This window comes from Varroa destructor, unplaced genomic scaffold (genome assembly GCF_002443255.2).
Source record: "Varroa destructor unplaced genomic scaffold, Vdes_3.0 BEIS01000002.1, whole genome shotgun sequence".
Taxonomy (NCBI): domain Eukaryota; kingdom Metazoa; phylum Arthropoda; class Arachnida; order Mesostigmata; family Varroidae; genus Varroa; species Varroa destructor.
The window spans coordinates 20176571-20192458 of record NW_019211455.1 but is presented as its reverse complement, the minus strand read 5'-3'; positions in this window follow the sequence as shown (position 1 = coordinate 20192458).

Below are 15888 nucleotides of genomic sequence, written 5' to 3'. Positions count from 1 at the left end.
ATGGTCGACCTAAATTTTATGGGATTATTTGGGTATTAGCAATAATTGCGATCTACGCTATACATCATGTTACTGTAATTTTTCGATCAACCACCGAGCTGAGCTGCTCAACAATTGAAGCCATGGGCAGCGAGAAACCTGATGTAGATTGTAAGCGTACCAGCCTCTAGTGCGCGCGTGTTATACTTTAGATTCATGAAACTCCCGTCCTGTGCACAGGCGATGCCGGAAACTGATCAGATATCAACCAAGTCCTTTTCGTATCTCATCCATCATGGCGTAATATAATTCAATTTCGTATTGCTAACAAGTACATATGTGTGCTAACTAGATGAAATCACAGTAACTGATAATTCTGTTCGAAGAAAAATAGACTTATCTAACTTTTTTTAACTGACTTATGGTAATAATGTAACTATCACTTGGTTTTGTTCAATCATACATGAGCAGTAGCTTGATTGCAGCAGCTTGATTGGGAATCTCTACGGATATTGCCACCTACTAGCTAGCGATCCCGTCTTCCTGACGCGCATCAGTGACATCGGATTCACAGTACGTTTCAATAGCCTTTTCCAAGTCCTGGTCCTTAAACGATGATTTTTTTAATTTTAATGAATCAAGCTTGCGCAGGTCATTGGGGGATTGCTACAACGACGGTGATGAATTCCGTAAGTAGTGAACCCGCTTGCGAGCAATTTCGATCCCATCGAAAATCATTCTCGCCTCGCTTTGAGTCTTGATTGACGTTTGAGGTCTAAAAATAGCAACAAACGTTGTCTCGAAGCCTCACGACGGCTATGTCTTCGAAGCGTTTTCAAAACATGTCAGGTGATATCTCGTGGTGCGGTGTCCGTAAAGCTTCGTTTTTCTTAAAGCTCACGTCGACCTCAACACCATTTGCTATTTTTATCTATGATGATGAAATTGTCCATTGTACCAATGAAGTTAGCTATGTGGGCATAAATGTAGAAAAGCCCCTCAACGTCACTTGACACCAGTGGCCCTAATGAAGCAAGAAGATGTTCTTAGTACCGCGATGACGACAATCACTAGTAAACCTCAAACTTTTATTTCTAGCTTAGATCTATTGCAAGTGACAGGATAACCTTTGCAAACCTAAATACATTTTGGCATAATGGCTAACTAACCAGGCTTCAATGCCCGCGGTTTACTCTTACCGCCGGCGCAATGTTACTTCAATACGTTAAAACAAGAAGCTTTAAGCATGAGCTACTCTAAATCCCCTATAGGAATTCAGGTGGTAGTACATTTTTGCTTAGGTAACTGCTCGAGGTTCAAACTGCCACGAGGTGGATGAAACCGGAATATTCACGACTTTATTAGCCTATATCTAACTTGTCCGAAAGTTTTATTTACGGTAACTTTTCTAGCAAGACAGGAGACCGTTTGGCCTTGTGATCTCTTTTACGGACGTTGGCATTTGAGACCCCAGGATGTGAAATATCTCTCTCTCTCTATTGTTTGCTTCGATAGCAGAACATTGACAATTCATTGCTCTGTTAGTACATGTCAGTACAATGCGAGAGTTCAGGCATAAAAAACGCTTCTCATGATCGTCGAAAGACACGCTCTACGGCCATTAGTTAATTATTCGGCGTTAGCACGTCGTGCGTTTACAGCAGGACTCGGAATAGAAAAGTATCAGACGCTGTAGGCCGAAATCATTTCGAGTTTTCTGCGGACGCAGATCGAAAAGTTGTGGCAATAATAAGCACTAACGGCCGTATGATGGGTTGGCGTCCTGAACTCTACATAGCAGGCTGCGGAAAAGCGTCACCTTACTTTAACCCAGATTGTCTCAGTCGGCTCGTTGCTATCTCTACACTAAGAAAAGTTCAGCTGTTTCTCTTTGACGATATTAGATGCTGTTTGCAGCAGGACTCATTAGTAATTCATACTTCACAGTTTCATCTTATCTTTACGCTTGCCAACAGTACAATGATACGATTTATACTTCTACGTAGATCTTAACTATGAAGTAGGTTAGTTTATAAGTGATATCAACTTTCTATATTGTTTCCCTATTCGGATTTTTCATTTTGCTCTGGGTCAAGTGTCAAGCTCCTCCTTTTTGATACAGAGCTATGCTGGGTTATCATATTGTCGATCAATTGAAAAAAAGGCCAATGCTTAACATCAGCTTCTTTAGTTCTGCTATTAATGCCATATTGTTATATTTAACTCAGGTGCCAATTCAAAGATGTCGAGGGGCAAAAACACGACTTTCGACAATTTTTATCAGTTTTGTTAATCGTGATTAGACAGCGAAACGGTTCTGTACAAAGGGGGACTTTACAGCTGGGATCCGGGGCTTGGGTTAACCGACTTTTAACGGAGAGATACATTTGTATTATTTAACTATGGTCTTTAATGTACGCAGGACAAATATATGGGTTTCTTCCGTAGCCTATTCACGCGCGAAAATGAAAGAGAACAGGTGCTAAAGATGCTATTCATTCAAGATGCCTGTATATCATATTTTTGCAGCTTGTATCTGTCTGCTGCAACAACAGATCAGGATAATCTGGATAATCAGATAATAGGAGCCAAATCATTCATATAATATTTTAGTATAAACAATTGAAAAAGGAAACGAATAAATAAAGACTACTGATACTTGTACTTAAACCTACTGTTCTACTTACATTTTGATATGTGACATAAGTCGTTTTACAAACTTTAGCTTAAGGAAAAAAAATCTCCCCAGCATCAAGTAGTGGATATGGTGTGAATTTCACAGTACAGCGTTAGCCAAAATCATTTGAAGATTTCCCAAGACGGCAACTTTTTGTTGGAACAAATATCTATCATGTCCGAGAAAAAGAAAGAAAGAACATCATCTAATGGCAGAATCAACATCTAATGGCAGTGCCGAATGCCAGGTTCGACAACAGAAGACCGAGGAACAATGAAAGACCGGAGGTCTTTGAATATGATGAGAGACACATAGATTATTTTTGTTGTAAAAAAAAAACACATGATTTCGGCCTCGTAGAGAACAGCTACGCAGCGTAAATGAGACGCCAATGCGCCATATCACACTGCGCAGATTCAACCTTAAGATTTGAGCAGCGAAAAACATTTCGTCTGCTCATAATATTAATAAACTTTTAGTATTTATTACTTTTATTGAAATTTGTACTTTGACGAAAATTCTACATAGCAGACTGACAGGCCGTTTGTAATGCTACGCGATCACCCGTTTCCATTTACTATCAGGGCTTATCTTAGAAATTTTGATCATATATCATCAAAGCTGTCTTACGTTATCATATATGTCGTGATACGGCGGGGCAGAGCAGCCTATAACAATAAACAAGTTGTACGAATTGCTTGAACTGAAATCCTGTCAACTATTTTAAAAGCCGAAACAATTTTATTGATTTTAGGTAACGGTACTCTGCGAGCACAAATGAGATACATGTGAAAACACTCTATTTAGATATTATATTAGCTTATTGCACGTTATACTAGCCTTGACTCGTCCTTCGTGCTCTTCATTGCCAATGGTGACACTTTGCGACGTTTAAGCTCCTCGTCGATCGATTTTTCGTATTGTCGCCAGATTTAGGTATTCAGATGACAGGGTCAAGACCCATTAACGCATAGTGCCTCAATGCGTAAAATGGCGAAAATTAAAAAATAGACACTTAGCAACAGTAAAAAAGCGCGTGTGGCAGTACACTCGCAGACAACTGGAGTATTTTAACATAATATAAGACTGTATATATATTTTAATTCTGTTAATTTGTCGTACACATTTGCTTTGGTACTGGGTCGTAACCGAACCCTAGCTAAGTAAACAGTAAGAGGGCAAATCTTCTGCACAAAGTTACCACGATTACGGCAAGTCACAATCGTTTATCCATTATTGCAGCATTCTAGGCGGAAATAAAGTGAATAAATTAGATTCTTATATATTATTTGTACATATAGGATAGTTTTTATGGAACCCTTAACGTCCTATATGACTGACGTGTCATCGAAAGGTTGACAATGTAAGCCGAGCGGTGAACCCAGCAACACAGGTGGAGGTACACGTCACAGTTGTTACGAGGGCAATGGCCCCCGCTGATCGAAACACGCGTATCACCATTTTATCAAAAGGAATGCAGTAATTTGGTCTTATAAGCCACTGACGTGATTTTCTGGTCGAAAAGTGGCTCAAGCCTAAAATCTAGATTTAAGGTGTTTCTGTTTAGACAGAACTGGAGTTGATATAAGGCGTTAGCTGCCAGCAGAAGTAAAAATAGCATGTAGACGTTAATGTCTCTTAGCATTAAGGATTTAAAACTCTTCTGTTTAGTTTCTAAACATCGTCATTTCTATTTTTTCTAGGATCTATTTTTCCAGCCGCAGATCACCACGTGTTTTTATTGTCGCACAAAGTTGTTTTTCCAGTGTGTTTAGCTGTACATTAAATGAGCGGGGTTCTCAAACTGTTGCAGCGTTCTGTTCATATAATAAAAAATAGCAAAAAATATTGTACAGTCAATTCCTAGGCAGCGGCCTGTAATAAAGTATCTTTTGATTCGGTGTTTTACCTTGAATAATTTTTAATTTATTTCGATACAAATTTGTCTTCATCAAATTTTTGTTCATCTAACGTGCGTATTTTTATAGCTATTCTTACCTTTATTCCCTTTTTATTATTTCTTATTTATATATATATATATATATATATATTTTTTTTTTTACTATTTACTACCTGATTAGTATCGTTGTAGGTTACGATGATTGATAGTGGGCAACGCTCTACGCAGTCTCTAGAAAACGATCAAGAGCACCCGCTCGCACTTAGATTTTATGTGTTGATGACTTAGTATGCTTTAACTACCTGCCTCCATTCAGAACACCAGGCAATATCTTTCATCAATACAGTACACAGATTAAAATCAGTAAATGTGACCGTGATTATGCAGTCGTGACGTGTTTGTCTACTAATTGAAAGAACACACAGAGGTGGTCTAAGTTTGAGTCTGGTTGAAGACACACATTGATTTTCCAATAAAATCCGAATAGCTACAAATATTTCATTGTTCCACTGGCGCTTTCTCTGAGTTCTCTGTTTTGACAGGCTCACGCTTTGGCAATGCTAAGCAACGGTACAGTGGCCTCTCGTAGAGGGAATATGTGGGAATCACCTGTTGGAAGCTTTCTTGAACCAACAGCTAACGTCCTCAACAAAGAGGTCTGAGCGTTTTTGGATTGGAGAGTGGGGGGGGGGCTTGCTTTCATCAATAGATTGTCGTGTCTACGCGTTAGACCTTAAGTGGAGTAACGTCATATTGATAGACGAATCTCATGCAATCGCGGAGAGGAACAGGAAAAAATCTACTGAGCTGTCTATCCCTTAGTCTTCAATTAGTTCGGCCGTAAGGCCTCACTACTGGCAACTCGAGGCTATCACCGCCGCTAGAGCGAAGCTACCCACTATTAACTGAATTAAACTAAATCGCCTCAAAACAATAGGTATTGTGCCTTGACTTTATGTGTTGAAATTTAATCAATTAATTTTCTCTGCCATTCAGCATTTTTTATAGACGGTATGGAAAAAAAAACGTTTCCCTCTTTCAGAAATGCCGCCTTGTAGAGAACTAATATATTACAATGATTCGCGCCTTATTGAAAAGGTTCGGTATAGTTTCTCAATGTTCAGACGCAAACGAGTGCAGCACTCGTTTTTTGAGTATGCAGAAAAAGTCGTTAAAAATAACTTTATCGTTTGGCTCTGATTTTGATCTCGGTAAAATTCAATGTTTTTTAAGATTAGAAATTTTCGTGATGCTTGGGTATGACCATGCCTTTGTGAACTCATTCACTATTAATGGAATACGGCACTTTTAAGGAGACAACTCACGAAAGCGTCGAAGAAAGTCAATGAAAACAGAATAAAGTATATTTTTCTTAATCTTTATTATTATAAAGCTTAATTAAACAGAATTAAACAGCTTTTGCACACGGAATTATTCCGTGTGCAAAAGCTGTTTAATTCCACTCAAAGAGAAACATTTCTAATTAGAAAAGAAATGTACATGACAACAAAAAATAACAAAAATTCCTAAAGAAACCGCATTTGGAAGAAACAGAGAAAACATCACAAAACTGTAACCGGAAAAAGGAGGTAAACAAATGTAACCGGAAATTAATCTGCTCTAGCTCGAATATTCAGGTTAGGCCGAAGCTAAGGGTTATATGCTGCGTTTCCAAACAAAGTGGGCCTCCTTTTTTCTTTTGTCTTGTCACTGTTACGCCTTAGCTATTACCCACATTGTCGCTCGTATTGTAATACACCGTCATGTCCCGGAAGGAGTGACTATTTCGCTGAGCTTGTTTTTTCAGGGTACCATTGTGAGGCGTGTGCAGGCCATTAAGCATCTTTATCTTGGATTTTCTATTCTTGACCCCGAATGGACCCCACAATTTCTGCCGGACTCCTTCTTTTCCTTCCACTCCTCCTCCTCGTTTTCTTTCTAGGTCTATTTCTTTTACGTTCCGCTTTGTGACTATAGCGATCTTGGTACTTTGTTCTACCGGCCTTCATAGGTCGGCGACACATCATCCGGTTCTTTCAAATGCGCCACAACATAACTAAACGCATGCGACCGGTAGCCGTTACCATTAAATATATTGCAGAATGATCACAGTCAACATCATCACGATTAGTAGCAGCGGCATCGTGATCGCCAGCACCCGTTTGGCGCCTTTTGGCATAGTCAGCATATGTTTTACTTTCCGCGCTACCAACCCCACCGTGATGTTCTTCTTACAGTCTGGAGGGCCGCTCACTAACGTCTATGTTCCGGACATCTCAGATCATCCTCATATCCTTTCCTGGTCGCTCGTTATGTCTCTATTCATCACCATCGCTGATTTTCCCTGTAATCTAGTGGTACTGCTGCAAGTTATTCGGGTGGCAGAAACAGAACAAGTGGTAAGAGCGTCATTCATATCCACGCGTTATCCCCGAGAAAGAGGAAGAAGAGAAAGAAAAGACCCTGCGCCGTCGTTTACTTACATCCAACGAGAATCTAGCATCCAGCACCTAGTATCCAGCGCCCTCTACTTCCCGTCTAAACCCAGTCTAACCCAGGCATTCAGCAGAAGCTTCGGTCAGCCAGTTAGTCGGGCTGGAGGTAGGTGCCTCCAAACGCCTTCCTGCTCCACCTATTTCTGTGGTCGTATTCCGCAACGTGTCTTCATTCCCTTGAGTTGTTCACCGTGTCGTTGCTTGCTTACTTCCTGTGTCCCGCCACTTTTCGTGCTAGCGAGCTTCGGTGGTGAAGAGCCATCGTTGTCGCAACCGTTTCGCTGCTACCCCGCTGGCTGTTATCCGCTGTGGTCACTGTCCTCCTGTGGCAGTGTGAGGGCAAGTTGTGCGCCTCCTTTCCTCCGAGGTGGCCTCCTAAACAAAGTGCGACGAAAAAGACGAAGAAGACGAGGATGCTACTGCCAGCATTACCACTGCTGCCAGTATAGCGACTACAACTACCCCGTCGTGATTCGCCATTTCCTTTTTGCCGTCGTCCTTTTTGCGTTCATGTTCTCGTTTCTAAAGCTGTCCTTTACTCCCCTTGCGTTGAGGCTAGCCTTTGCACCAAACTTCTCTTCTTGTTCCGTTCCTCTTTGCAAAAACGGGGAAAAAACCTGGCAGAGATTTCCTTCTAAGGAGCCACCGCGTTTTGCGTCTGGTTGCAAGTGGGTACTGCTGTTACTGATCACAGCGAACACTGGACAGATGGAGAGCAGGTAGCGATCAGCCGGCACCATCGCCCATTGCAACGACCATAACAACGCCCGTGCTTCCGGTCGGTCGACGAAAGCGACTGAAACGAGTTGAAACGGGAACTTACTGCCACAAAGGCCCACTACAACTGTGGAAAGACTACCGGCAAAGAAAGTGAAGAAAAGCCAAGAAATGGCAAGGGGAAATTATGGCTAGAACCGGGAAAGCAAGAGACATCGCTGGGTTTTGTCATCCCTAGGTCCCAAGAACAGAACGAGCCTCTTAGATGAGGCCTCGGAGGCAAACGCTCGTATGAGGCGCATTGCCGTCGCAGTCCAGCATCATCTTGCAGTACAGTCACGTGGAACAACGAGGTAGCGCCGAATGCCGTCGTTTAGCAAGTTATTTCACGCAGTCCAATATAAGGCCTCTGTCGACCGATCTGCGCCCCCGGTCATTTATTTGGTAATGTACCTATATGCAGCATGTTACCGCTTCTCCGGACCATTGCTGTTGAATAAGGGAGCAGGCCTAACAGGAAGCTCCCGTTACGAGCGTCATTTGTAGAGTTTTATTGTTGCCAGTTTCGTTCTGCATCGATCCTAGCTACTTATAGTACTAACGTCAAAGGCGTTAAAGGACTATTGAACTTATTAGAGGATGTCCGATATTTACAGTTCCGCAAAGAATATAACAGTTATTTACAAATTGAGTAAACAAATTGTAAAGAATTTACGGCATTGACTCAAACCTGAAGTTTAGATGGAGGTAGAGCGTTTACGAAAGCAAAGAAATAGCTCAGGACACTTATTTACGTTGGATTAATTTAAATTTCCGAGGAACCTTCTAAGGATCTCTACCTAGAGCTAATTAATTACGCTCTTGCAAAAGGCGCGTGTTAATTTGGTAGCCCTTGTTGGGCAAAGGCAAGTCCCAGGAAGAGTACGGAGAAAATTTTGGTTCACGTTAAAATTCGCATTGGATTTCGTAACACTCGTTTATTACATTTCATGATTTCGGTTAGTCGGTTTCGACTCATATGGCTTTTATATAACAGAAGACTAATATTTCATACAAAAATGACGGGCCAGAAAGTTACCCAACTTTCTTTTCGATATGATCGAGCGACCCTTCTGAAAGGAACTTGTTTGTTTATTGTTTACTTTCGACAGGTGCTCCGTGTTGCCGTTGTGCGTTTAAGAAGGAACAAACTTTATAAAGCTGTATTGCTTTTCGAACACATGGAAAGTGTTTGCCTGATGAGCAGCGTGATATCCTTTAAGAACACAGGACTGAGAGAACACCTGGTAAATAAAGTACCTTACGGTACATTTTACCATCCTTAATCTAGATTAGCTTGACCCAACGTAATGTTGGCGTGTTACCTTAACCTATTTATATCAGTTTATCTTCCGGCCCTTTCCAACGCCTTTGATTATTACTGGAGGGTAATAACTAACACGTACTGTTGCATTCATTAATGGCTAACAGATAAATAATGGAATTGGGCAATCAAATACTAAACCGCAAAGTCATTCATACAAAGGTTCTTTGTGTTACGCAAATCTTCCGTGAAAAATCGTCGTGCAGTCAAATGAAAAACTACTGAGTAAATATGTTTACGCCACCTTTACCCAGCCGGCGCGGTGATCCCACTCAAACGTAAATTTCAACCCAGAACCAAAACACCCAAAGACTAGGGCATGCAATTTTGATCTATGCATTATGTACGATTTCTTAGTAAAGCTATGCGGAAGCTACCCCGAAAACGGCCAACCACAAGGTTATACGCAAAGATTCAAGGCAAATTGTCTGTATGTCTGAGTTTCATAGCCTCTTACGCCATTTCCAGTTAGCATGACGTGTCGCCATCTGTAGCACGTTAGTCCAGAACGAAGCACGTCAATCTGGATTTCAGTCAAACCCATTGCGTCTAGTTCATGCACCCCTGATAGGATTTTGTGTCCTTCCTATAGTGAATGCACCTACTTCAGGTAATTTTCGTTGTTAGCAGGTATCGGAGTTTGCACTTCAGAAAACCCTATTTAGCGTTGCTAGCGATCTTAGTCACACTTGAGCATTTTCTCCTCCAAGGTTAGATTTGGAGAATATTTTTTTTAGCTTTTTAACGTTTTATTATCCTTCCAGTTAAATTCTTTCTTGAAAACAGTTCTGTCTTGTTAGTGCGTACCTGTAACTAGTTGGGGGGGAATTTAGTACGAATTATTATTAAAAATGATTTTATTTATGCTAATTAAGGAAATTTCTCAATGTGATGAGGAACCTCTATGTGTATGCGTTGGGAATTTCTAGTCATTTGTAAATATCTTTGATAGTACTTGTAGCAACAAAATGGATAAAACATTTGCATTGCTTTTGTGTTGGATTGTGGGCTTCGGACCAGCCAGCCAGCCCTGGCCTTCTTCGTGAGCAGTTTTACTGCACAGGCCAAGTTCACGCTAAATATAACATAAAAAATAATTAACGTAAATTATATACGTTAATATAAACGACATAAAAGTAATATAGCGCATTATAACTATAACGATTGGATTTAGTTATCTTTCCTTACTAAAGCACTGAACAATCGCAGCTTGTTACGTAAATCTAGACAATTTATATGCCGGTCTTAGGGTTTACACTGAATATATATTCTTTGGCCTTTGTTTCTTTTATATGAGTATGTAATTATGCGTGTGTGAACGCCTTTACGTTGAGAATATATGATATAATATATTGCCATATGGACCCACGGAATGTTATCCGAATTAGACTGTTACTAATGTGTTGAAGCAGACAGGCACGTTTCGCAGTGAAGACAAAAACCCGTCAATACAATAGCTTATGAAAATAAAATTTATTTAGTTTTAGTTAATGTTATGTCTCAGACAACACACACACACGCCTTTGTTTGCACTCTACAAAAATAAACCCTGATTGACTCTCATGGGATTTTGGCACTTTCTATTATATCAGCAATTACACCTTACCGTCAGATCAGCTCACCCAGGCCTACAAGTAATTGCATCTAAACACTAACCTCGTACGAGTGTACCCCGTAGAACTTGCGCAGCTTATATATTATTCAATGATGTAAGTTACAGCCTGCAGTCAAAGGAGTCCCGCTATGTTACTAAACGAATCCATTCTTTCTGCTGATTATCAAGCAGAATACTCTGTGTTAACACTCAGATACACTAATTTCCCACGCGAGCATATTATTGTACATGTATGTTACCCGCCTATTCATCTATCTCCATCTATTCTTATCATGACTTCAAAAGCAATTTATACAAATCGAAGACACAGTCGCAGCGATTTCCGGAACGCTTCCGGGAAGTGAGTGACAGGTTCGTTATGGCATCGTAGCGTAGACAATCGTCAGCAGTCACTCTGCTTATCCACCTATCAGTACCTGGGGGCGCGAAGGTACAGCAGCTCTTTTCGCCCGAACTTCCTCTTTAGGCGCGCGTGTCACGAATCAAACCGACGACTCCTGCTAATTCGTGTAGTTTCCACTGTACGCAGCGTTCTAAAAAGAGCCTTGGATCTCGGCTACGCGAAGAAAAACATTGTAGATTGGGTATGCTAGGACAATTTCATCGTCGTTGAACCTTTCGCATATTCGAACTCTAATGTTACAAGCACCCCAGCCCCCGGTTAATTCGTCGTAGATCGACTTCGCTATCCGAACGGACATTTGTGGATGTATTTGCTAAAGGAGAATCTCGTACACCGGAAATGGATGGATGGATGTCTGTCTGTCCTCTCCTAATCGTTTTCAGTCTCATCGAATTAGTATCATCCGAACTTATTTGTAGTCGAACTTTCTTTCCGCGAAATGCTTCGATTTAGCCCGTTCGACCCATTCCGATCACGGATCCGCTGAAGCTTCTGGTCCGGGTCTGTTTCAGGCGGACACATGAGCCGTCAACTCGACAGTCAAAGATCAGATAATCGTCTTATAATTCGATAATTAACATAGTAATACCTTAGAGTTACTGCTGCCATTGTTACGGCCGTACCAAAAATGAAAACCAAAGTTCGATTTAAGGTCTACTGCAAATTATATACTGATCGTCTCAGCTAATGGTAACAATGACAGCTACGACAAAATGAAATTTCTGAGGGTTATTACGAAGCACTTTCTGGATAAGTAACCCGAACTTATCGATCTAATAATCGGTACACGAAAGTCCAAGGCATCTATCTACCGCTCTTATTACCTCTCTACAAATAGTTAATTCCGTAAATTGTTCTTGTTACTGTTATGGAAGTGGGCACCGTGCAACAGCAAGTCTAAAATCGGTTACACTCAAGCCAATAAGGAACATACGTCTTTGAATTAGTCATCTGATATTCCCTTGACATATCAGCCGTTATTACACAACACCACCCACTCATATCCAATATACGGTACATCTGCAAAAACAAGGGCATTCCACTACAGGCAGCCTCGGTTAGGCCAAACTGAAATCATGTCCTGTTCCCAGCATAAACCCGGCTTCCGGCCAGCCACTGTACGGCTTCACAGTGGAGTTTTATTTCATTCAGGACACGCAACGGCGGCATTGGTGACTTTTGCGGTAGTGCTGATGGCAGGACGTCCAAAAGGACCTGGGTGAGGTGGACCCTGATCTTGAATGGTCTCGAATTCATTTCAATACGACCACATCATGGCCGTTTCGTATGGCATAACCCAAGTAGCAGAGGAGCCTCAGTGGCTCGTGATGCCTACTGGTTTTTCGCCCCCTTCGCGCTTGTAGATCTTCAAGGTTCAACTTGAAAATCTATTACAGTGATCTTACTTGTTGCCTTTTGATGAAATAGGATCTGTACGACGTGGCTGTGCCAAACGGTAGCGCGGTTGAGGAACTCCTGAAAGAATCATTACCTCTGCTCCTTTGCCCCTAACCTTAACGGTGGGGGCTTCGGAGAGTAATTCGTGATGAAAGACCATTTCTCTGTCGCTTCGCCTCTCGGTGCATAGTTTTTTCCGTTCCTGTTTACTCGCTTCTCTGGTATCGTACTTTCGGTTTTTTTTGTTTCCATTACTACGAATTGGAAATTCAAGACGATATGAGAGTTGGTCTTATATGTGTAAGCGAAATCTGAGAGCTGTCGGCAAATTTGACCCCGTCGGCGCGCAAGACAAGCCACAGCGACATATAATGCAGGAAAGCGGACATATAGGATGGAAATTTTACAAGCCTTTCCGCTTGAAACATTGCTCTAGCGAAAAGTACTGAAGGACACTAAGGACTGGAGACGAGTTAAATCCAGACAGGAACTTCCGAGATCATAAGTAAATGGAAAGAAAACCTTACAGATCGAATTGATAAACGATACGAAATGCATATTTTGATTTACGTCACCGGTAAGATTTACAAATACTACTGATGATAATTATATTAAGTCTCAAAATATATATATATATATACATATATAGCGTACTAGGCGAGCCCATAATGTGTACTTTGAGCACACTTTATTATACGGCGCTCATACCTGACGTGGTTTCGCAGAAAAAGCGGATATACAATACGTTTGACGCATACAAAACGACTATGCTCAATAGTACGGCACAGCTAACAAATACGTATCGTAGTTTCGATGAACAGTAATCCCAGCGAATTAAGCAGAAAACATACTTGCTTGTATTTTATCTTGAATCATTAGCCCTGAAGAAAATGTTTAGCCTATTTATATTTTAAAAAAATTACTATTGGTCAACGTATGAGCAAAATTCTCTCGCGAGTGTTTCGCCAACTCTTTGCGTTGCAGAATATTTCTCGGAAGCCACGAGTTCATTTTAGCCTTCATGCGTTTACTTGACTTCTACACTCGACGCGATTCGCTGGCGTTATCGTTATATTATTATTATATTACCAGATATTAACCACCAGATTCTATAAAAACTAACACAATGGAACCTTTTCCCATAATTATCCTTATTTTAGCTGACTTTCTGATAATCGGCGCTTATCCGAGACGTACGACTTTTCCTATAAATCAATGATGCTCAATGAGCGTAAACATTTAATTTAAACAAAGATATCACCTCCTTCCGTCCAAGCCTGTAGCTGCTACATCAATACGCCTTTTAAGGACCACGGGCGCAATTTCCTGCCCATCTCGTGCGTGGTCTTCACGTGCAGAGCAATGTTTACTCTACTGTTCTGCGGTTCAAGCTATTACTTTAGCTGAAAACTACATCACTTCTTCTTTCTGATAGTTCTCTTGTGCTGGTTCGTGCGCACATACAAATGCGAAGGAAAAACGGACGAGGCTTTTAATAGATTGAATATTGGTTTATCTGCGGAAGCAATCAAGAGCTGTTCATATACTGCTATACTCGTATATCAATACTTTCGAGTATTCGTTTGAGAGTTTCATCCGGCTCATCGGCGCAAAAGGAAACCGACCCAGCCCTGGACGATTGGACGAACTCCATTATGGAATTCCATAATGGGGTTCGTCGAGCTTAATGCAGAGGCATAAATAGGCCCACTGCGGACAAACATGTCTGACAATAAGCCTTTTCATAATTCTTTTCTTCAGAACCCACTGGCCGAAAACCCCGTTCTGCCCTCATTTTATGTGCTAGGTATCATCACCCCTTACAAATGAAAGCTCCACCGGTGCCTCCATATGTGCATTGTGCAGGCTCGGGAGAACATTCTAACTTGCAACGACAGTCTTGAGGGTTCGCGCTTGAGCAAACAATACACTGGAAAAAACCTTACTTCTGTTAGAAAGCAACGGATGTGTTTATGTGTTCAAGTATGTGCGCATGCGTGTGTATGTACAGCGTAACTGATGGAGAACTATCCGACTCGATGGAAAGCGTAAATCAGATATGTCCGCTGTGCGTAAATTTGTCAAGCTAATTGTTTTGATGAAGCTATTTTCTAGGTTTTACTTCGTTAAACTTTGACGCTGCTAATTATTTGGCGCATCTGAAGTCCGTGTGAAAAAGTAGCTGATGCCATTTCCTGCAACATTCTCTAGCGTCTCGAAAATTGCGCTAAGTTGAGCATCCTATCTATACCTAACGCTCAGAGGTAACGCGTAATTAGTTGGCACTAGCCATGCCTTCTTAATCCATCTCCATTGAAAGAACTATATATACATTGAATATGCGCTAAGAGCTACCTCTCTTTTATTCTTTTTTGTTCTATCAGGACAGATTGCATCCATCTACCTGTCGGCTTTGCAGTCGCTAAAGAAAAACAAAAGCCACGAACTTACGAACCACCAAGTCGCCGGCTAAGAGGACAAAAAAAATTCTCGCCGCTAATGCCTTTATCGAATGCTTGATTTATCGGTGGTTCATTTTAATGGCTGCCTAAGCTACTGCAGTTTGGTGGATGCGCACGTCTGCCTTAATAGCGTGCTCAAAGTGAGCAGACAAAGGGAAAAAGCCCAAACGGCGCCGCCTGCCCTGGCGCCACAATCAAACTGCGGCCACTAGAAACCCGGCAAGACATTCACGGACCTCATTGATGTGGAACTAAGCAGACTAAGTTTGGCAGCTTGGCCCCCACGTCTCCTAGACCCTTTTTAACCAGTTTTCTTGAAGCCCTTGAACAAACAAGAGATGCCCAGTAAGCCCTACTTCACATCTCTTCCTCTCTCCTCCAAAACAACGATAATAAACAAGAGAGTCGAAACTAACCCGCTTTCCGCGTACTACTCCTGAAGGTTTCGATAAAGTACACTGTAAAATCAATTTAATTTGACTGCGTTGTCGCCGTATTGCGCAGAAGCAACTACTGCTTCGTATTCGTCTAAAGTAGGCGTTTTAATGTTGGGGTCCAATGCAAGGGAAGTTTTGACATATATGGTCGTTTAGCTCGCCCATGTTGAAAGCTAATGCGCACGTAAAATAGACTACGTTCCAATTTTTCATCCATGTATCATTATGAAGTGCCCACTTTGCATTTTGTGAAGCTGCGTATAGCGCAGGTTCTTCATTTGTTGAGGTTCATGTTGAACACCCGTAGAAAGCAAGCGTCGTTCGTTATCGAAATATTGGCAGCGTTAATTGAAAAGCATCGGCCTCCTACATAGATACTCGAATATTAGTAACAGTGAAGGCAGTGAAGAGATGGCCATTATTAGCAAGTGGAACGGCGAAT